Raw genomic sequence first — 24,767 nt, 5'->3', positions numbered from 1 at the left:
ATCTTACCTAATAGAAATATACGTTGGCGTTACAGAGACTCCACGTGTTCTATTGGTCTGTTGTACCTGCATTTGCATGTTCATCTGAGGTGCCTGCGTTGGAAGGAATATCTGATAATAGAGTGTTCTCTCTGAATGAGGTCCATGGTAACCATTTTGTGTAGAATGATTTATTACTGCTGGAGATCCGGCAATGAGTTCGAGGCTATTTTGCACCTGCGCAGTACGGCGCAGACCGGACCCGCTGTACTGCGCATGAGCCGCACAGCAAGAACGTAGGCGTGCTGACGTTAGAGACAGCGCGCCTCCGATGACGCCGACACAATTATGCAGGCTAATCACGCCCAGAGGGGCGTGATTAGCACTGCAGAACGCCCAGGGACCGTGACTACTTGCCCGCAGCTCCCCGCCCAGAGGACTACTTGGGGGTAATTTACATACAGGGCGCAGAGTTTATAAAGTACGTTTTTGGCTTGTACATTGCAGGGACGGGGGGTATAAAAGCATGTTTGTGAAGTGTGCTGTGTGCTGCTACAGCACATTCCCATAGCTTTACATGCGTTTTTTAAGTGATTGGTTCCCTTTAAACACGTTTAGAGTTGCTACATACACATAATCCGATAAAAATAAGCTCTACCGAGCAGGGTCTTCAAGAGTGTGGCTCACCTTCGTAATATGCTTAGAAGAGTTCACACACAGGTTAGTTGCATTACTATCCCCTTTGTAGGGTATAAGGCAAAAAAAAACTGCTTTAACTTGAGGTAGCACTGACTCCAGCCGCATACCCACAAGGAGTCCAGTGGTCATAGAAGAGCATATGTACAGCTTCCATGTCTTCTGGCTTCAAGATGATTCTCCCTCTTAAAGTTGAAACAGGAATGGAGGAACAGAGACCCTATTTCAGTGTGGAATGGGGACAATTTCTGGTAAAACCTCCTACAATGTCGCACGGTGCCAGGATCACTATGACAAACATAGAGCTGACTCCAGATATACTTAGCAACTTGGAACCGGATTCCTATTCTCCAGCAAGGCCAGCGTTATAGAACTTACTGCACAGCGGTGGAGCCCACTGACTAAATGATTGCTCAGTAGCAGAGCTGGCAGACAACCTTATACTTTTCTGGCCATGGCCTGACTCAAACTGGAACAATTCAGCCCCCTAGTATAGTATACAAATAATACTATATGAATGGGAAGCGTAAGACAAGGAGAAAGCTACTGGATATATACACTAAAGACACTGGCACCACTAGGTTTAAATGAGATTATTAAAGTGCTCTATGAGTCACTGTAAAATTTCATGCAAGTCTACATGTATACTAGTCATCCTTTGGTTTACACTATGGGGGAGATTCATCAAACATGGTGTAAAGTGAAACTGGCTCAGTTGCCCCTAGCAACCAATCAGATTCCACTTTTCATTCCTCACAGACTCTTTGGAAAATAAAAGTTGAAATCTGATTGGTTGCTAGGGGCGCATAATTCGTTCTGGGACCGTTTTTGTAATCCAAATCCACTCTTAGGCTATGTTCACAGTACGTAAAAAACACGTCCGTATTTCATAACAACGACTGTTTGCGCAATTACAGCCGTTGTTATGAAATACGGCCTCGTTCTTTACGTAGTGTGAACCCGGCCTTAAATCAAAGCAAATTTTCCCATAAGAAAGCATTGAAATGGAGAAACAAAACAGATTAAACATTTGAAACAAACATTCAGAAACAGCTGAATATGTGATATTATAAGTTACTGTACAGTAATGGAGAGGATGGTAAACACAAGGGCTGACAGAGACTGCAGGGAGCATGAAGGAATGAGCAGGACAGATGTGGGCACATACATGCAGCGCTCTCTGTCCGGGGAGAGAGGGGTTACAGGGGTTACCTCCACAGTCCTGTCCCCTGATGTAAGCCCCAGCCTGAAGTGGATCTGCCATGATTTGGATGGTAAGGGAGACTTCCTGGGTCAGAGTACAGTGCTGTAGACCCCGCTATGCAGACCATACCCCTCCCCCACTCCCGCTCTCACCCAGTACAGGGAGCTCTTAAACCAAGTCACAATTTTGAAAAACTGTGAGCTTTTAAACCAAAATGCTCTTAATCCAAGTTACTCTTAAACCAAGGTACCACTATATATATATATATATATATATATATATATATATATATATATATATATATTTATATATATATTTATATATTGCTGCTGTTGTGCAGCTATAGGAGACTGGCCTGACAGGCAGGTAGGCCTCAGTAAAGAAAAGAAGTTATTTAGTTTTTAGTTTTGAAAGAAGATGCTCAGCAAGGCCTGGTTTGTGACGTGATGTTTTGGGTGATTTTCTCCAGCCCTGTCCTCATCAACACCCACACCTGTGTTAATGGAGCAATCACTGAAACGATGTTAGCTGGTCCTTTTAAGGCAGGGCTGCAATGATGTTGAAATGTGTTTTGGGGGATACAGTTCATTTTCTAGGCAAATATTGACTTTGCAAGTAATTGCTGTTAAGCTGATCACTCTCTCTACATTCTGGAGTATATGCAAATTGCTATTTTAAAAACTGAAGCAGTAGACTTTGTAACAATTAATATTTGTATCATTCTCAAAACTTTTGGCCATGACTGTATAGCTAGAGGTAGTAACTAGTAGGAAGAGGGAGATTGTGATCCCACTGTATAGAGCTCTAGTGAGACCACATCTGGAATACTGTGTCCAGTTCTGAATACCTCACCTAAAAAAGATAATGATAAAATAGAATGAGTCAAGAGACGCGCTACAAAAATGGTGGAGGGTGTCAGGCATAAAACATATCAGGAAAGACTTAAGGATTTGAATCTGTATAGTCTGGAGGAAAGAAGAGAAAGGGGGAACATGATCAAAATAAAGGACTAAATAAGGTTCAGCAGGGAAGTGTTTTTAATTTAAAAAAGACTGAACTCAAGGACAAGAGGACACAGTGAGAGGTTAGTTGGGGGACAGATCAGAAGCAATGTGAGAAAATATTACTTTACTGAAAGAGTAGTAGATGCTTGGAACAAACTTCCAACAGATGTGGTTTGTAAATCTACAATAACAGAAAGTAAACCTGCCTGGGATAAACATATATCTATCCTAAGATTATAAGAAGGGAAATACTAAATAGGTGGACTAGATGGACCAGGTGGTGTTTTTCTGTCGACAATCTTCTATATATCTTATATATAACAGTACAAGGCCATTTAAGCTCAATTAGAATCAAATCAAAGTTGATCCAATTTAATTTCCACATAATTGAGCTTAGATGATCACTCAGGAGAATACAGGAGTGGCTGGAGACCGAGCCCTCCCATGAGTGAGCAGGAACTTCAGAACCAGTTGCAAATTTTTAGTATTGCCCAATTACAAAACTTTTTAGCCTATAAATACCTTTATTTTAATACCAAAAAAAAAATCCTCAAAGGTCTCCATAGCATTAAGTCTGTAACTTACATTAAGCAATCAATGACTTGTCCTCTGCGCCCATTTCATGGCAGGACAACCTCTGTTCTTGCAATGTGTGTTGATGTTTGCAAACATAAGGTAATGGGCAGCAGACATCTTCTCACAACAGAACGCAGACATTTCACCCCGGATCACTGAAATCCTTTCACCTGTTAAAGAAAAGAGAACAGTGAAAGCTTCACGAAGCCTGCATGTGTCCCTCTCGTCTCCCCCCTCATTAGATCTATCGCTTGTCAATACGCTCCAAGCCTAATTGGGCAAACTTCTCAAAGAAAAACAAATTCAGTAAAACCTCAGATCTGCACAACGGCAGAACAAAGCGCCTCCCCCTTCTGTCCTGCCAAGGGGCCTCCAAATAGATGTCCTCTGTGGATTACATTTGCCTAAGAAATCATAATTAAGGATTGGATGCAGAACCAGTGTACACACAGCTCTCCGTACACACACTTATCCAATCTCAACATAGTCTGCTTCCTGAATGAGCCCTACATGTCACTTGTTCTTCTGAACATTCCATGTTAAGGTCCCCCCTCTACTTCCCCTCCCTCCTCGACCTGTAACCCTGTTATTTCATGGCATTGTAACTGTATTTATTTACTCCAAGCTTTTTCTTTGCATGGAACTGCTCACAAGTACATCTAATTGGCTCCCCAATTTTAGTAGCAAATGCAAGAAAATTGCACTCAAACCTCTCCACTCCCCCTCCAAGCCCAGTAATCCTGTTCTACCCCGACCCTCGTCCAAATATATCCTTCAAACCACAGCTAAAACATCTTCACTCAAATAATTACCAGTTTGTCAAAGGCTCTGCCATACTGCAAATTACATCTGATGAGATTTTTTATGAGCGCCCACATATACAACACAATGGTTCAAACTAACTAGAGCTCTTTCTTTTCAGTTCTTTAAAATCATGTACATTAGGTTCGAAAAGAACAAACACTTCTTCATCATAAAGGAAAGCAATAAATATTTATTTTTATGAGTAACATGCAGCGTATCAGCATACATGCAATTTTTATAAGTTTTGGCACTTTTTAGGCTTTTTAATTTTTTTTTTACCTGTTATAGATTATGCACTTTATATTTTTAAACAGATAATTGCCATATAAACCATACGTTTTTGTTTAAATCTGAGCTTGAGTTTACTCACAAAATTTCCTTCTTCCTTATTATTTTAAATGAGAGATTAAATTTAAATATACAATAAAAATTTGTTTCCGAACACAAACTTTTTTTATACTAAAATTTCCCATGAAATTTGATATGTTTTGTTATATACTTAGCCAATTATCCATAATTCAACCCCCCCCCCCCCCCAAATATCGTTCATAAAAGCAGATTTATCATAGTAAAGTTTTTGCCCATCAATAAATTAAAATATGAATTGAAAGTTGAATAAAAGCCCTTAAAATAATTAGTTTTTGGCAGCAGATCATCCATGACAATGATCTATTCAGAAATGCAACTCCGGTTAGCAAATTTTTTCCTTTGCATTTGTTACTCTGGAAAACCATTTCATTTTGCAGAAGCCTAATAATCATCATTGGTGAGATCAATGGAGCCCCGGTCATAAGAAAGCACATTATCCAAAGTGAAGCAATTTTCTGAAATTACTGAAACCAATAAAAATCTAATTATTGCATTGGCAGTATAAATGATGCTGTACTTTGTAATAACATCTGCTAAGATAATTCAATGTTCTGTAAGATGATTGAAATAGGAGCACACAAAATAATCTACAGTTCTGCTACCAGACCAATTCTTTATGGCGTTTTACAACTTGAATGTTTCAGCTTCTTATCTATTGTAAACGTGACGTGCATGACATATAAAGTTTACAACGTGCAAGTAGTTCAATGGTAAAAATTAACCGCCGTATAAGCAGGAGATAGTTTCCAAAACTGAAAAAAGTTTGACTAATAATGTTATCCATTAAAAATATTATGCAACCCAAATATACCGTATGTAAAGTCAACGTACACAGTGATTGAATAAAGCAATTGGATTCTCGATATGAAATTTTTACTAGAAATTGTTTTCCGATTATGGGAACGTTATTAAATAGCAGAAGGAAGTAACGGAGGGACAAGAAAAGATTGAGTGGTATAATTGCAAATTATCAATCTCTGTAGAGCAATTAAGAAGAGAAGCTAAAATACAAGGGCATGGTTATAGTACACCACAATGAAAATGTGTTCTGTACTCACGGGACTTTAGATGAGTCTGCAGAGCAAGGGTTAAAGATGTAGACCACATCAGTACTGTACAAGAGAAATTCTATTTGTGACTCTCAGATATCTCACTTCATACTGTCTGCTGGATTGTTCCGAGCTTAACCCTATATATTTCCACAAGAATCAGGTTTATATTCCATAATCAACGTAATGTCCTATATGGCATAGCACTATCCAAATTTAGATTTATAAGCTTATTTAAGGTATGTTTACTTGCCCAATTCCCGATATGGTAACATATGTTGATAAAGTTGGTGCCATGGAGATCGCCTATCTGGACTTTGGCAAAGTCTTTGATACAGTTCCCCATAAAGAGCTGATGGAGAAGTTGGAGGAAATTGGACTTGTATAGTTTAGTGGATTTGTTGTTGGCTGAAGGATAGATATCAGATATCGGGCTACAAAAATGATGGAGGGTGTGAAGCATAAAACATATCAGGAAAGAATTAATAATTTGAATCTGTATAGTCTGGAGGAAAGAGGAGAAATATATAGGAGAATTATATATGTTAAAGAACAAAATAAGGTTCAGGAGGGAAGTGTTTTTAGAAAAAAAATTAACACAAGAACAAGAGGACGCAGTGAGAGGTTAGTTGGGGGAAAGATCAGAAGCAACATGAGAAAATATTACTTTACTGAAAGAGTAGTAGATGCTTGAGCAAACTTTGAGCAGATGTGGTTGGAAAATCTAGAATAACTGAATGTAAACCTGTCTGGGATAAACATATATCTATCCTAAGATAATAAGAAGGGTCATACTAAAAGGGCAGACTAGATGGACCAGGTGGTGGTGGTCTTTTTCTGTCTTCTATGTTTCTATATGTGGGACTTTGACACATAATGCCATATGATGGAATAAATGGGTTAACTTAAAATCAATTGTGATAAAGTAGTGAAATAATTTATGAACTTTTCTAGAAGAGGTGCATGTACATCTTTTCTTCCTGGGCAAACAAGTACTAAGCCTATTCAGCTCCAGGATGCCAGCTCATTTACTATCTGTTTTTATTAGTAATTCTCATTTCGAGTACTGCTGTCTCCCAGGAACCTTGCCCTGCTCTGCTGAGAATCCTATTAATGTCCTTCCGTCCATAATGCTGTTCAAACTCAATCATATTGCAAATTGACTGGAGGAAAAAAAAATAAAACCGTTTGCTTGCTTTGCTGTTCAGAGCGCCATTAACCCCCGTCAAGTCTAGGAGTCCAAGCCTGTATGAAAGTATGAAATATATTGATACAAAGCATGCAGCAACAGAAAGGTTAAATGCAACTATTAGTAAAATCCAGACCACTAAGATCTTATTTTTTCAGTGTTTCCAAATGCTTTTTAAAAAAAATATATAATAATAATAATCATTTTTGAAAAGATTCTCAGTTTTTAATGGTATTTTTTATACATTCATCAACTCCATGGTCAAATCATGGTTCATTTGGAAAAAAAAACCACCAGGGGCCCAAAAAAGAACATAAAATGTTGCCGACCATATTGTTTTCTATGTAGAGCGTTTTTATATTTCACTTTAATGGCCTTTTCACACTACAGGTTTGGGGGTGGAGTGTCCGCCAGAAATCCCTTCTGCTATGTCTTTGAATAGGAGGGCTTGTGCGCCTCCGCTCTCCGCACCTTTCCACTCAGATAATTGACATGTCAATCCTTAGAACAGAGAGCGGAGGCGTGCGAGCCCTCCCATTCAATGAAAAGTCTGTAGTGTGAACTGGGCCCTAAGACTATGAACGGGCTGTCATTTAACGTCTATTCATAATAACGACTGCAAATAATGTTCATGATCACTATTTGCATTCATCATTATCCATAGACGTCTGCCTTTCCCTGCTAAATGACAGCACATTCCCATAGAAGGGACATAGACCTTAGCATCTTTTCCGGGTTTTAATGTCATCCTTCTCCACTTTTGTTATGTTCATTTTCTTTTCTTCTCCCATCACGTATATAGAGGAGTGATATTATTATTTTTTAATATACCTGATCAAGGCTACGTAGTAGCCGAAAAGTTTCTAAAAATTGAGTGAGACTGCACCATGTCTTTTTGTATTTTATCACGCATTTCGCACCAATAAAGTTGAAATTTTTAAATCGGATTCTGACTCTGAAATACTTTCCTTTTTGAACTAAACATCTGGCACCAGCCCATGAAAAACACCAAGAAAAACACAACAGAGTGCTGTGTATGAATCCAGCCTCATACATATATCCCTACCCACCACATTTCTTAATTTATAAGAAGAGCAATCGCATTTCTAAATGAATAAAGAATTATCTGAGAGCACTGGGCAAATATTTGAGAAGATATAAAAGTTTAGTATTGACAGCGCAGGTGTTTTCTGCCTCCGTCTATTGAGATTCCTCATAAAAGCCTGTGCAGAAGACCACTGCATAAGACGACTCGAGTTAAGAGATATGGTTATCTGCCGTACTTTGAAATTAAATGTTTCTGATTTCAAAAATGGGATTTTTGTTGAAGAATATGATTTGAGTCAGAAAGTAAATGAATCACGCCATGTTCCCTAACTCACAGATGGGGACATCTACATCTGAACACCGCGTAAGTAGGCTCTCGCCTGAGCAGTGGATGGACTAATAAGCGTGCCTTCTATATGAACATGGAGACTTGAATGCAGCCAGTGCAGACACTTTATCTATATAATAGAGTAGAAGCCAATTTATTTTCAAAACCTAATATGTTCTTCTTGAAAGGAATTATGAGAGCAAAGTGTTGTCATCTTCCCAGCCAAGAATGTTGGACATGTTGTTCTGTAATGCCTAGAAATCCAAATGATCAAAGCAATGCTGTGTATCTGAAAGTTGTTCAGACCATTCCACAATTATTACAACAACTGTTATTATTATTTTTATTATTTTTTATTATAATTATTATTATTATCAGCATCACCTAGATTTTTCTGGTTAAAAAAACGACACAATTTTTTTATTAAAGTGTTCCTGTCATTATAATTTTCAAAATCTAAATCAACAGTAGATGTGATATAAAGCAAGTTTGTGATATACATTCATTTTTTTTTTTTTTTTTTTTTGTTATCATGCTGTAAAATCCAGGTCCAGGCTTCTGAAGGCATATTTTCTGACTTGTGCCCGTGGAAAAAAACAGACTAAACACATTAAGTCCCAGCCAGTAGAGAAAGTCACGGCTCAATGTGTCCATCAGTCACATGACTGCCTTCTCTCTGTGAGTGCTCAGATGGCCTGGGATACACTGGACTTCCTGTTTTCTGAGCCAGAAAACAGGAAGTGCCATAATGAATGTATATAAACATCGACTGTTTATTTAGATTTTGAAAGTTAACGACAGGGACCGACAGTTCAGTGTTGCTAAGTTGTGGTTGAAGAGTACATGTCATTAGAAAAAACTTTTGACATGTCACAGAGACATGTGAAAAGTGTTGATCAGTTGGGGTCTGAGTGTTCAGACCATGACCGATCAGTAGAATGCAGAAGGCAAGGAGAAGTCACGTTCAGCGCATACTCCCCAGCCTCTGTGTCATGTGCCGAGGAAGGCCACATAATGTAAGTCTATGGAGCTGTCCTACACACACAGACACAGAGTAGAGAGGAGCATGTGGCAATGCAGTCGTCTCCTCGCTGGTTCTCCTGATCAGTTGTAGTCTGGTCACTCAGACCCCAACCGATCAAAAATTTGACGTGTCTCTATGGCAAGTTAAAGGTTTTTATAATTATAATTAGACTTTAAAATGACAGGAGACACACAAGTCCTTTTTCTCCATCCTCTCTTACTAAAGGTCCTCATATGGCGGGTTCGGACGTCAGTATATGGGGACCTCCCAAGTCCCCACCAACAGAAGATGCTGATAAAGGTCAGACATAATGTATTTTTACTGCCCATCCCTTTGTACTCCAAGAGACAAGCCACCGCCAGAGCTGCCTGACAGCAGCTTACCCCTCCCCATGGAGAACACTAGAGATGAGCGAAACCAAGCATGTATCATTTGAATACTGGTGGCTGAAGTAGTTGGATGCAGCCCTAAGGCTTTCGAGAACTCCCTAGGGCTGCATCTAACGTCTTCAGCCAATGTTAATTAAATCCTGCATGCTTGGGTTCGGACAAAGCGAGCTCAATGTCCATCTCATCTCATGTGTCATGTGTACGGGGAGGATGAGAGAGATAACTGTTGGCCAAACTACTGTTACTGAAGGTGTATGGACACCTTTAGAGACATGTGCATTATCTCTTGCACATGAGTTTTTGCCCGTTTTACTAGATCATTGGCACTTGTTTGGGCTCTATGACTAGAATACAAACAATTACTGATAACCTGTAGTGATACTTTGTTTCATAGACATCTGGTGTCCTACTTCACCTCTGATCACTTTACAGTAATACCTCGGTTTTCGAACGCTTTGGAACTCGAACTGCTTGGTATTTGAACGAAAATTTACCCAGAAGTAGTGTTTGGATTTTGAACTTTGCTCGGTTTTCGAACGTTTTTCGAACGTTTTTGCGAGCGTGGATGGTGGGTTGTACCTGGCGAGTTAAGCAGTGGTGAGGCTTCACATACAGTACAGTGCTGTATAAGACTGCTGGAGTGCATATACAGTGCAGTAGTAGTACAGGCAGTGCACCACCATCTCCCATACATTACAGTGCTTGGATGGGGGGACGCTATACAGTAAAGGATGGGTGAGGAGTTGGTGACTACTGTACTATAATTACTGGTTCTGATGAACATTTCTTATGTTTAATGTCCTGTACAGTATAGTGCTGTTCTGTACTGTACTGTAGTGATTATACTGAGCACTTATCAGTGTAATAAATAAGTATTGTAGGTAATTATTGGTGGCTGCGGGAACCAATTAATCACATTTACATTATTTCCTATGGGAAGACACTGCTCGGTTTTCAAACTGCCTTCCGGAGCCAATTAAGTTCGAGAACCGAGGTACCACTGTATATTCTTTCTTACTTGGATTTTGATTGCCCTTTGCCAACCTGTGCTCAGTCAGTACTCTGTTGATCTGCGTCTGCCTTGACCTCTGCTTCACCTAATCCTGTCTATAACATCTGTACTGCACTTTGGATAATATGCAATGGTCTCGTCTCTCCAAAGACATTAACCACATGCACATACCCTTGGGGCAACCAAGTACCAGTAAAAACAACTAGTTATAAGGAAATAGGACATTGTTTCCAATGCTGACCATGATCATCCTTCTCGTTGTGTAGCTTAAAACTACTCTGTACCCACAATCTGCCCCCCTCCCCCAAACCGCTAGTAACTTTAGAAAGCTACTTTTAATCCAAGATCTGTCCTGGGGTCCGCTCGGCAGGTGATGCAGTTATTGTCCTAAAAAACAACTTTTAAACTTGCAGCCCTGTGTCAAATTGGTGTGGCCTAGAGTGTCTGTGCATTAGGCTTGCACCACCCCTCCGTCCTTCCTCCCTACCCTCCTCATCATTAGAAATGCTCCAGGCAGGTTTTCTCCTATTTAAATGTGTTGGATCGTTAAGGCACCTGTGCAGTGTTCAGACAAGTGAGGAATAGGAGACATTCTTCCTGGGCCATTCCTAATGGTGAAGAGGGCGGGGAGGAGGGACGGAGAGGTGGTGCAAGGTTAGGGCACAGACACTCTAAGCCACGCCAATTTGACACAGGGCTGCAGATTTAAAAGTTGTTTTTTAGCACAATAACTGCATCACCTGCCGAACGGACCCCAGGACAGAGCTTGGATTAAAAGCAGCTATAAGAAGGTACAAGTGGTTTGGGGAGGGCAGATTGTGGGTTCAGAGTCTCTTTAAAAACTAGCTAAAGTTCAAATGGGAGAAACATATTAATTCTTTCAGTGACCTGTGCATGCTATTGCAGTAAACGTGCACGCTGAGTTGATATGAGAATGCACGTGTGTGGGGGAGTTGTCAAGTCATATCTAAACCTAACAAACCTTAAATTGTACCTGTCATGATAGATAGATAGATAGATAGATAGATGCATTTCCTGCATTTAGTCTCTTTTTTGCTGTTACTAAAGACCAAATGGCTTTATTGATGAAGCCTTGACTGCAGTTTCCCAGTAAGTGAGACACCTAGTGGCAGATTTTATAGCATTGTATTTCATATAGAAAAAAGGCAAATAAAATAAATGAAGTAAATTGGAAAGATGTAGTGTATCATCTCCCTTACTGATTGAACAATATTTATTGGTAATGACAGTGCGCATATTCGTTGTTGGTAAAACACTCATTTAGAAAACACCTAATCTTCATGACCTCCTATATACATGCAACAGTTTGACCAAGGTGCATGTTCCCATTGGGGAGAGAGAAATAAACTACTTCCAGATACCTCTGTCAGAGTCTTATGTCCTGTAAGAGCAAAGAATTGGATAAAACTCTTTGGGATAAATAACCTTTTATTAGTATAGACATTTCCATACACGGCAATATCAAATATGTTGTTTTTTTTTTTATTTAGTTTAGAGTTCTTTATAGGGATGGTCCGAACCTGGTTCGGGTCGGGTTCGTACAAACCCAAAACCTCGGAAACCATAACCATAGGCTGTATCCCAGTTTTTCAGGCGGTCCTCCCGCTGTATCCGCCCGCTGCAAGGAGCGGCCAGACAGCGGGAATCTTATGCCAAGCGTTCGGGTTCATACGAACCCGAACCTCGGCAGATTCGGACCATCCCTAGTTCTTTATTTTAAAAAAATTTGAAAAGGGGGATGATTACATATTTTATTAGGGAAAAACTCCTTTGGGAGTTAAACGGAAAGTGCTTATTAAAATTAGCAAGCTGGGTAACTAACAAAAAGAGAGAAACACTGTGGGAACACAGTAAGGGTCTTATTGCACAAATCGATTTTTCCTCGATCAACAATAACGATAAACAATCTCAAACGACCAATATGGCAAATGACCTGAAATCGTTTACCCAATTATATGGAACGATGATCATTACTTATGATCGTTCTTGAGGTCATCCTGCTGTCACTACTGCGTTTGGTCGTTACAGCGAATGACCAAATTACGTCTTATTACATGGGAACAATTTACAAAATATCAATGATAAAAAAAGGGCCATATTCTATCAAACGACCAACTATTTCTCGTTGGTCATATAATCATTGTCTGTTGTTACACTAAACGATTATTGTTCAAATCCGAACGATCTAACGATTTTTCAACCAATAATCGTCCCGTGTAATACCACCCTAAGGGCCCTATTCCACGGGATGATTATCGTTCGAATTATTGTTACATCGTTCGGATTTAAACAATATTCGTTTGGTTGAATAGCAGTTAACGATTAAACGACGAACGAGAAATCGTTGATCGCTTAATAAGACCTGGACCTATTTTTATCGTTGCTCATCACAAAACGTTCACATTGAATAAGACGCCGTTTGGTCGTTCGCAGTAGCAACAAACGCAATTGCGACGACAAAACGACCGCAAGAACAATCATAATTAACAATTATCGTTCCATGTAAATGGGTGAACGATTTCAGGCCGTTCACAATAGCGGTCGTTTGAAATCGTTTATTGTTAACGATTATGCAAACGATAAGGGCCCAGAGGTAAAAACGTAGTTAATTGTAGTCAAAGTAAAACATACCACTAGTGTGATCAGTAAGGGCCCTATTACACCAACAGATTATCTGACAGATTTTTTTAAGCCAAAGCCAGGAATGGATTTGAAAAGAGGAGAAATCTCAGTCTTTCCTTTATGACCTGTTCTCTGTTTATAGACCATTCCTGGCTTTAGAATAGGTAACACTACTGAGTGAGATACAAGACCAGGATAAACCTCCGTCCATACACTGATCCGTGCAATGTCCATGCAGCCCTGCCCGCACAATTATCACAGCTATCAAGCCACGTAATAGGCTCGATAAGCGAGCGCCGATCTAGCAGATGGCCCTGATGTTATAGTTGGATGTATCTGTATTTTAAAGTAGAGCTGTGCTCTTTGTAAGAACTATTAGGACACCTACATATATTATTGATACATTTAAATGTGTACACAATGACAGTAAAACATCTAATTAACCAATAAAGACATGTTATAGGGTTCCAACATTGATCTATTGTATCTTTTGCAAGATCCTATTTATTTTGGGAGGTGAAAGGAGTCGGCTCCACCTGTCTCACCCAGAATCCGAGAGAACAGTGAAAGCAAACCTGCAATTTGGCTGTCACTCAATGACTGGCTTGGAAAATACTGTATTTGTAATAATTGAAGGTTTCTTCCTAGAAAAACCAACAAAGGGTGTTAAGGAAGCAATCAATTTAACCTTGCCTCCCGATGTGTCCAGTAAAGTATAATGTGCACATTCTGAGCTGGGAAATGACTGCAGTGATGAAAGACGGTGCGCAGGTTGGTATGAGCTATGTCTGTGTCGGGGGATTTTCTCAACCACGTGTACAATAGAAATATGGGAAGAGTTTATGTGATTTCCATTATTCAACCTTCGGTTCATGGAATTAATCTCAATATTTATTGCTTAGTTAGAAAAACACTCCAGTACCTCCTAGGGTATATATGACTTGATTTATATGAATGTCAAAATGCCACAATTGATGAATACTCTTATAAGGCGGGATGTTTTTCCTGGCTTTTTCATTGCTGTTTTTTCACAGCTTACTTCAAAAACATTGCAGCCAGATATTATTTTTAAAGTTCATAGAGAGTATTGAAAACTCTACCTACACTACAGTTAGTTCGTTTTACGTTTTCGGAGTCAGTGGTATATTTCAAATATGTTACATGCTATAGAAATAAGGTTTTTTTTATTAGTTTTTCCCCATTGGCAAACAAAAATAAATAAATGTACAAAATGTTACTAAAGAAATTCCAGCGAGATGTTTGCAAAAGTGCCATGAAGCATGTTTGAAATGCACAGCCCATTTTACAAGTGTGTAAGTGTGCGTATGAACCTCTGGATCTGAGAGCATTCAGCTCTTGAAATGCACTGTCCATTTTCTATACTTTAAGTAGATATACTTTCGGGGGGTTTTTCTTAATTTTTAGTTTTTCCAGGAGACCCAATATTTTCTAAATATATTTTCTACGCCTGCTGATCTCCACATATTTGGTATCACTACGTTGGTAATGACCCAGGCTATAAAACTACATTATTATTTAATCCAAGGGGTGAACACCATAAGTCAAAGAAGCCGTATGCAAAACGCGCATCGGGTTGGCTGGGGTTCCCCTCTCTTCTTTCACCTCACTTTTGCTTTCAGTTGGGGCCAATGTGGTCACTTTGATATTAAATTTTTCACAACTTTCCATCCAACTAGGGTTGACAGTCTCATAGTTGCTCCTCTGATTGAGATCCATCTGCTTTACAGTGTTTGCTGGCCTTATGTAAATTAAGGGGGGCAGTTATATAGACCAGCGTACTCATAGGCCAGTCTCTTGGTGAACACTGACAAAGAGCTCTTTCCAAGCTGCCTGAATTGCTGCAAACTAGAATGTCTCCTTACTCCCCCTCCGATCCCTATCCCTGCTTGACAGTCAGCTGAGAGCTGAGCCCTGATTTCAAATCTTGCACCTGCGAACAATTTATATGGACAGCATAGTAAGGGGACCTGTTATAATGGCGGTCTGCTGCCACCGCTAATATTCTACGGAGCGACTGCACGAAATCGCTGCTATCCTGGTCGTTTGTTTTTTAACATGTTTGAAAGACAAAGGGCGCAACGATCAGCCGACATGAACTATGTAGGCTGATCATTGCCTTCTATTCCACGGGAGGATTATCTGCCGTAAAGGTTGATATCGTCCGACTACGGACGATAATCGTTCCATGAAATAGGGCCTTTACTCTCAATCAAGCAGGGAAAGGAGTTCAAGGGGGAACAAGGAGGTGTTACCGCCCTCAGCAATAATGGAGCTTGGAAACGCCTCTACAGAATAAAAGCATTTTTTTACATTCTGGCGCAGCCAGATATATGAAAGGTACCATGTGTCTTCCTGATCTAACAGCTATTTAATAGCCTGAGCAGTGAATTGAAAATGTGAATTTCAACTTAGGCTGGGTTCACACTGTGTTTTTGCAATCTGTTTTTTACATCCGCTTTTTGCAAAAAAACGGCTTAAAAACGGATTGCAAAAAACGGATGCAACCGTTTTCCATTGAATTCTATTATTTAAAAAACGGATCAAAACGGATCCGTTTTTTTTTACGGACACAAAAACGTTGCTGACACAATTTTTTTGTCCGTTAAAAAAAACGGATTCGTTAAACGTATGCTGAAAACGCAGTGTGAACCCAGCCTTACAGAATCCCTGCAATATACTCATCTGTGACTTTTTTTTATTTTAAATGTATTTGCAAATCTAAGCCATGCAAGAGATCTATAAGTTACTTCTTGCACTTCTTAATACTTTACACCATTTACAAAGCTTTCATAGTTGTAAAAAATAAGATCCCTTTTGTAAGGTCAGTTTTTCGGCAACAAAGGGGTTAAAATAAAGCTAGCCACCTTGCACTTGACAGAACAAAGATGCTGTTGTGTTTCCAAACACCACTTGGTTCTTGGCCAGAGAAAGACCTCTGAGAGATGAGAGCTGGCTGAGAGATTCTTGCCCGGACCCTCATTCAGCACAGCAGACCCGCAGCCTCCCTGGGAATTAATGGATTCAATGACATCTAAGTGTGTGTTAAGACAGAAGGTGAGTGCCACTGGCTCCACTCTCTTGAGTGGGCTGACTGAGGGAGCTCTCATTTCAACAAGCGGTGGGAAGTGGCGACAGGTCCTTGCATGGTGGGAATGTGTGACCTCTTGTGTTGCAGCATGTAGGCTGGAGAAAACATGGAGGCCAGATTCCTGTGGTGTCTGGACATTGTCTGTCAGGTCTTTTACTGTAAAGGTGATAACAAGTTACAGGGGAGATCAAACTAGATACCTCGAAGAATGTCTAGGCCTTTCGCTCTACCTGCATTTTAGTGGTAATATATGAACCATTTCTACATGGTGTAGACTGGGAAAAGTAAAGTCTACAGGGTGAAAAGTAATGTGTAATGTATTTAAATGTCAGTGTTCACATCCAGGGCCATTTGTGTCACTAGTAATGGTCTCTATGTCTGGGTGGTGTTTATTTATTAGTCTTTAAGTCATGATAAAAATCAGTTGGATTGAATTTTATTTGCAGTACAGAGAGCTAAATCTGGCGCCTGACTAGTGGACAATGCCTTTGTATCATAGGGCTAAGCTATTGTTCTGTGTTGCTTAGCTGAACTAGACAAAATGTCTACACAGTATGGAATTATAGAAGATGAGTGACTCTTTGCTTCAGCGTTTAAATGGATAAAAACTGATCGTATTTTAATACTTTAAAGTGTACCTGTCGTTATAAAAAAAAAAAAAAACTTTTGACATGTCACATGCCAAAAGTTTTGGGTCTGAGGGTTCAGAACTATACTGATCGGGAGAATGAGCTAGGTGAAGACCGCGCTAAGGGTGGTCCTCTCCCGGCTCCGTGTCACGTTATGAGTCAAGCTCATAGTGTAAAGCCCCTATTAGATGGGGCAACGAGAGCGAGCAAGTGAGTGCCGACCTGTCAGGTCAACGATCGCTTGCTCCTCGTTCCCCACTTGCTGCCGGCGCTATTACACATGACGGCAGCAAGCAAGTAAGAGTCGGGGGGCTGTGGGGGGCCGGCCTGAGTGATCGCTAGATTGTCTGGGTAGTCAATAGAAGATAGCGACAGTCTGATGCCGCCTCTCCTATTTCATGGAGCGACTGCAGCAGATCGCTGCTATCATGATCGTTGATTTTTCAACGTGTTGAACGACAGTGATCAGCCAACATCATGCATGTCGGCTGGTCATTGTCTTCTATTACACAAAGAGATAATCGGCCGTAACAGTTGGAATTACAGCCGATAATCGCTTTGTGTAATAGGATCTTTAGTCTATGGAGCCTAAGGGCCCTATTACATGGAGCTGAATCAGGCCAATTATGCTCCGTGTAATAAAGACAACGATCATCAACCGCGCATTACTAAAAGTAATCATTGAGCTGTCTTCCAGGGACAACACAACTCTTCTCTCCATTTTAGGTGTGGTTTGCAATTAAAGGGGTTATCCCGTGCTACAAAAACATGGCCACTTTCTTCCAGAGACAGCCCTCTTGTCTCTAGCTTCGATGGGGTTTTGAGCTTAATTGCAAAACGCACCTGAACTGGAGACAAGAGTCGTGTTGTCTCTGAAAGAAAGTGGCCATGTTTTTGTAGCACTGGATAACCCCTTTAAGCTCCATTCACTTCAATAGAACAGAGTTGTAAAACCAGCACCCAATCTGAATAAAAGGGGCGATTCACACATCCGCAATATACTGTACATGCACGGACTATATACTCTGAACCAGACCTGGGAAACTGTCTAAATCTTTGTGTGAGTACAGCAGTGTGAATACTCACACACACTAAAATACATTTTGAGTGAAAATTATACAAAGTATGAACAAATTGAAAAAAAGCCATCTTTTGCAAAAGCAGGTGGTAAATAATAAGGATTTTATTATTTTGATGGTCATAATCAATTACAGCTGTTACTCTATACGGTGGGTGCACTGCCAGCAAATTTCCCATTGACATCAATGAGGGCATTATTAGGGTGCGTTCACACGTACAGGATCTGCAGCAGATTTGCTGCATATTTGATGGCGCAGATTTGAATCTGCAGCAGATCTGCAGCAATCCGCAGTTATGTGACCACAATGTGAAAATGTTGCAAAATTGTTATGAGTGAACGAGGCCTGAGGCTATGTACACACACAATATCTTGCACCATATTTCAAGCCTTAAAACAATGGTTTTACAGCTGGAAAAAAAAACACACACACACACACACAAACACCAAAAGCAAAAATGGCAGAAATTGCTGTTTTTAAAGGTTGAAAAATCAGCTGAAAAAAATGAAGACAAATATGGTTTTAAGGCTATGTTCACACAACGTCTTTTTAAGGCAAAGAAACAGCCGTTGTTCGATAATCACAGCCGTAAATAATGCTCATGAACATTATTGACGGCCATCATTGTAAAATGACGCCCGTTATTTTAAAAACAACAGCCATTATTTTGCATATAAAGACATTTTGGGAACATAGCCCAAGGATAAAAGATTTAAGATTAAAAAAAAAAAATTATATGTTAATTTTTTTTATGTTCAGGATCCATAGAAACAATTTATTACTTTTATTTTGCTTCGTTTTATGATTTCTACACTATTATATTATGTCCTGTATAACATAACACAGAAGACGTAAGCAGATGATTTTCCTATCTTTAATATTGTGTGTAATCCGTACAGAAAATACAGAGCTCTGGGGTTGGTAGGTGACTTGGTCGGGATGTACATGAAACTGAAGTGTTGTGGATGTGTGTGTAATCTAGTTTCTATTCTATAGGAGTTACCTGATGACTTCCAGACTGGCTGGCACCACTGGCCATCTCTGTAGGCTATAGTGCTGTCAATTTAAGCTGTGGGACAGGTGTAAATCTGTCCTAACATTCCACCCTTCCAGCACTCCTCACCTGAAGCAATCTCATTTATTACACAGAAAGCAAATAGCCAACACAATTGCCCTGCCTCACAAAATACACCAAGCAGTTAAACATCTTTGGCTCTGAATTTAGTGGCCTTAAAGAAAAAGCTGTCAGCTGTTTGTTAAAGAAAAGCAAACAAAGGCAACTCCACTTGACAAAAAATCCATTTATTTGATGTCTACGTTTTTTTTTTTTTACCGCTGCACTTCCAACTGATCTCATAGAGTGTGTGTGTGTGTGTGTGTGTGTGTTCATGAGTGGATCAAGGCAGCGTGCTGGAGAAAGTTAGAGCCATCCCAAATCCCTAGATTAGAGTATTTTTGTGTTGGTTTATGCTTTCTTTGATGTGATTTCAATTATAAAAGGTTATCAAAATAACAAAACACAGGTACAGTAAAGTGTGTGCTTACATGTACCTCCCAGCACGAAACTAAAGCATACATGGGAATTTTACATGAAATAATAAATGTGCTAATATTTACCAGCAAGGCCGAGCAAAGTAGTTTACAAAAATTTGCTTCATTAAGCTTTGTTTGAAAAATTTGTACGAATAAACAAAAAAATATATATATGCTTACCTGTCCATGCTCCCCCAGTGTCCTCCTCTGTAGCTCTATTATCTTCAGCTGCCTCCAGCCTGCTCAGCCAATTACTCTACAGACAAGAGTAATAGCCTGCTCAGCCAATGGCCACGGCGCTGTCCCATCTGAGTCAGTAACTGATTGGCTGAGCAGGCTGTCACTCTCATCTTTGGACTGACATCCCGCTCAGCCAAGCACTGGCTGCACCACTGTCCCTCAGTCAGTGATTGCCTGAGTGGGATTTTGGGTCTGGGGACACCAAAGATCAGAGGCCGAGGACTGAAGACACGGGGGGAGCATGGACAGGTAAGTATTGATGAGAATACAGCTGAAAAGCACAAACAATTGTTTAGCTGTTTTAGTATGTTTTGTTAGGGTTAGCAATTCTCATGGAATTTCAAGCGGAGCCCGAGCCGCAGACTCTGCTTGAAGTTCCACTTGTCCTATTTATTGAATATTAAAGGAGAAGTCCCGCGAAAATTTTTATTTAAGCATTGTATAGGCCCCCAAAAGTTATACAAATTCCCAATATAGACTTATTAAGGGAAATGCTCATAAAGTGCTTTTTTTCCCTGCACTTACTATTGCATCAAGGCTTCCCTCCATAGATAAAATGGTGATGTCCCGACCCGACTCCCAGAACTGTGTGGTTTGTGACTGCTGGAGAGGATGATGGCAGGGGGACACTAAGGGACACAATGCACTGGAGGGACACTGAGCATCCCTCTGCCATCATCCTCTCCAGAAGCCACAGCCCGCACAGCTCTGGGAGTCGGGTCGTGACATCACCATGTTATCCAGGAAGTGACATCACCATGTTATCCAGGAAGTGACATCACCATGTTATCCAGGAAGTGAAGCCTTGAGGCAGTAGGAAGTGCAGGGAAAAAAGCAGTTTATAAGCATTTCCCGTAATAAGTGTATATTGGGGATTCGTATAACTTTTGGGGGTCAATACAATATTTTATTAAAAAATTTTGCCGGACTTCTCCTTTAACATGGCTCCTGAGCCAGCTAACTGCCATCTTCGCTTCTCCAAAGCTCTGCGAGTGCACAAGTGACGTCACGCTGGGGGAGGGAGCGGCCTCTTTGGGCTGGAAGCACAATGCGGCCACAAGAGTGACTGACAGAGCGGGAGCCAATGGCTCATTGTTTAAGTGCAGAGATAGGTCATGGGTGGAAAAAATGTTCATGGTGGTCTGGACACTGAGAAAATAAAAACAAGAAGGGAACAACATCAATCAGAGAAGATGCCCACTGGTGTCACCTTTTACTGTAATTCTGTACAGATCACTTTCCAGCAGTCTTCTCCTTATCATCACAGATATGAAAAGAAACCTAGAGGCTAGAATGATTACTGCAAGGATTTCAGGATTATTTTAAAATATATATTGAAAACTGGAAAATTATTATCACTCAAAACCTGTTAAACATAACATATTTATGAAGTAGGCAAGGGGGTTACTCCTGTAACTCCGGTTACCCCAGGGTTAGGTTCAGCAGTGCATGACTGCTGTATCTCTAGAACTGGAAAACAGGTCCTCTCTCTTCCTTACCTAAACCACAACTAACTAAACTCAGGAAGGAAGTGGTATGTGTGGGCAGGCTAAACCTTCCATAGCTGCAGCTGGTCACAGGGGGGTGAGACATCTAGTGGCTGGAGTAGAGCACAGCAGCTAACTGCACTAACTGTGGCACCTGACAGAACTACTTTTACCTAGGTGTGTAGAAATAGAAGAAACCCGTAGTGGGACACTACATATTGAACAACGGCCATTGTTCCCCTATGGCCGCCAAATAATTGATATGTCAATTATTTGCAGCTGCTAATGCAGGAACAACGGCCATGGTTCCAGTTCTGTCCACACAATGTATGGCCGTTCTGACGGCTGTACATTGCATGGACTTCGATGGTTAATTGCATACTCAAATCCAAATAAAATAAGCTGATGTTCCTGTTATAGTAATATAGTCCGCAGGAACATGTCAAACAGCGGCCGTTGTTTATACACTGTGTGAACATAGCCTTAAAGGGGATGCCCAGATTTTTGTATAGGACTTCTTTTTGTGCACAGTCCCAACACAATTTGCAGCACTGGATTTTCAGGAGATATGCATTTCACCGCTTAACAAATGTAAAGTGTCACTGTTGTTTCATTTTTAATTTTTTTGCAGAAATCAATAGTACAGGCAATTTTAACCCCTAGACGACCCTGGACGCACAGTTACGCCATGGAAGTCTGTCACCAGACGACCCTGGGCGTAATTGTACGTCCAGAGTGCTTCTCCTGCTATGGAGCTCCGGAGCGAGCTTCATAGAAGGTGGGGGCCAGCTGCAGTGAGCAGCCGACACCTCACCATTAATGACAGGCTGCAGCAATCACACTGCAGCGTTTTATTAACTCCTTAAACGCCGCGATCGTGGCACGGCCGCGGCGTTCAAGTGTAAGTGGGAGTCCCCTGTCACTTAACGATCGGGACCCCCACAGTGTGACTGCGGGGATCCCGATCATTGAAACGGACCGCCGAAGGTCTCTCACCTGCCTCCATGTGGTTCGATCGGCGATCTGCTACACTGAGCATGCACAGGCAGGCTCAGTGAGCAGATCGCCTATTACACTGATCAATGCTATGCCTATGGCAGTGATCAGTGTGAATAATCAAACAAATGTATGTAAAAGTTCCCCAAAGAGACTTCAAATTTGTAAAAAAAAAAAAAAAAAAACATATAAAAATAAATAAATAAATAAACATATAATATACCGTAGCGTGCATAATTGTCCGATCTATTAAAATATAACAAGCGTCATTGTGAATGGTGAACGGCGTACATGAAAAGAGGAAAAAAAAATTGCGGATTACCGATTTAATGTTACATTATATATTTTTTAAGATTTATAAAAAGTGATCATAACGTCCGATCTTCACAAATATGCTGTTAATAAAAACTAGAGATCATGGCGGAAAAAATGACGTCCCATACAGCCCCATAGGTGATAAGTCATAAGTATCACAATAGGCCCATTTTATTAATAAATTGGCAAAAAAAAAGGATTTCATAAAAAAAATATATATAACATTAGAGTATCTGTGTAACCTGCATATGGTTGTGTTCGGACTGACCTATAGAATAATGGTATCATGTCGCTTTTACCATATAGTGCATTACGTAGACACAGGAACCCCCCAAAAGTCACAATATTGCAATCTTTTTTACGATTTCACCAATTTATATGTTCATAAATAATATATTTGGGATTCCGTCATACATGTTATGGTAAAATGAAAGGCGCCATTACAAAGTACAACTATTCCTGTAACAAATAAGCCATTACATGGCCCTGTAGATAGAAAACTGAGAGTGCTAGAGCTCTTAGAAGGGGAGGAGGGAAAAACGAAAACACTAAGATCAAAATTTGCGCGGTCCACTCTTGCGCGGTCCACTCTTTGTTGGGGTGCAAACACACACACCATATCGCAGTGAATTTTCTGCTGCGATACGCAGCAGATACGCAGCAGATTTGATGTAAATAACTGAACAAAGCATCAAATCTGCACCATCAAATCTGCTGCATCTCTGCTGCGTATACGGTGTGTGTGTTTGTACCCTTGTCCTGTTTTGGTGCCTCATCTCTCTCCCCCCCTCCCCTCTTCATAGAGAACAATGAAGACGGGGGAGAGCTTCAAACTGCTTTAAACTGCTATAAACCCAATTACAAAGTTTCTTAAAATCGCCTGTACTATTGATTTCTGCAAAAAAAAAAAAAATATTCAAAATTAAATGACACTTTAATAAAGAACTTCCAAAACACATAAATGTCACAAGTTCAATTTATTGGACCATCTGCCAACCCACAATTCTAAGGACAGGTTAATTTACATCAGTGTTTCCAAAGTGTAATGGGTGCGTACCTTGACACGTGATACTAAGACAAGCAGAGGCATTCGTGCCGCTCAACAAGTCATGCACCTCTGTGGTTTGTAAATTACTGTTTGTGCGTGCCAACACAACAGAACCTTTATTGTGTACTTCCCTAATTATTGTGATAGAAAATAATAAATTATTCTGAGCTATCCTCAAGCTGGTAAAGAAAATGTTGTATTGATAGAAGACGGCACTCTGTGGTAGCGATGGTGCACGTGGTAGGAGTTATCCCAAGAATAGGTAAAAGAGTCAATCCCGGCACTCATCAGGTAGATTTCTGCTTATTTTATTGGCATAACAAGTGCAGTATGTACAGGAGTACGCGTTTCGGCTATGTAGCCTTCCTCAGCTCAAAGTACAGTGGTAGCTGGCGGATTTAAATACACAAAAAGACCGCCAAATAACAAGGGGTGGTCCGATAGTGACGTCACAATGACGCCATATGTAAACAAATCAAGCATGGCCAGATGTTGGAATAAAATGCACAAAACGTCCATAACAAGAGTGAGTCAAGTGAGGGAGAAGGTTAGGGTATGGGTAGCAACTAAACAAATACAAAAAGAACACTAGTCGGCAGTTCCCCATAGTCCTGTGTGCACGCTATGAGCGGGAGCCGCTGGCCGGAGAAGCGCTGGTCCGGCGCATGCGCGGTACAGAGATACGGCCGGCAATCCTGGACCAGCAGCTTCAAAGTATCTAGAGGAGCGCATCACAGTATCGGTAAGTCCAGTTAAAGAACAGGTCATAATGCCAGCAATGTAAGGAATACAAACGGTCAACATCATGAATGTAGCAATCATAAATGTAGTCATAAATCTAATAATCATGAATGCAATGTGGCGCTTGTTTAAGTGGCAATAATGGGAACTGCGTGAAATGTGTAGTGTGTTCAAGGAAGATATATATATATACATATGTACAAGAGCATATTTACAAAATCAATATACAAAGAATCCAAGTGGATATCTAAGGTGGGAAAACTGAAAGCTAGTCCCG

The 24,767-nt window shown here is 40.4% G+C and overlaps 1 long non-coding RNA gene across 1 annotated transcript in view; it reads right to left on the bottom strand.

The window, feature by feature from the left end:
- Nucleotides 1–24,767, bottom strand: part of LOC138787019 (uncharacterized) — a 66,834-nt gene that overhangs the window by 15,997 nt on the left and 26,070 nt on the right. Inside the window, exon 2 of the long non-coding RNA XR_011362279.1 lies at nt 3,469–3,629. This is a non-coding gene — a long non-coding RNA (uncharacterized lncRNA). The remainder of the gene's footprint in view (nt 1–3,468; nt 3,630–24,767) is intronic.

The sequence above is a fragment of the Dendropsophus ebraccatus genome, chromosome 3 (genome assembly GCF_027789765.1).
Source record: "Dendropsophus ebraccatus isolate aDenEbr1 chromosome 3, aDenEbr1.pat, whole genome shotgun sequence".
NCBI lineage: Eukaryota > Metazoa > Chordata > Amphibia > Anura > Hylidae > Dendropsophus > Dendropsophus ebraccatus.
This window is presented reverse-complemented; position numbering and strand designations above follow the sequence as displayed.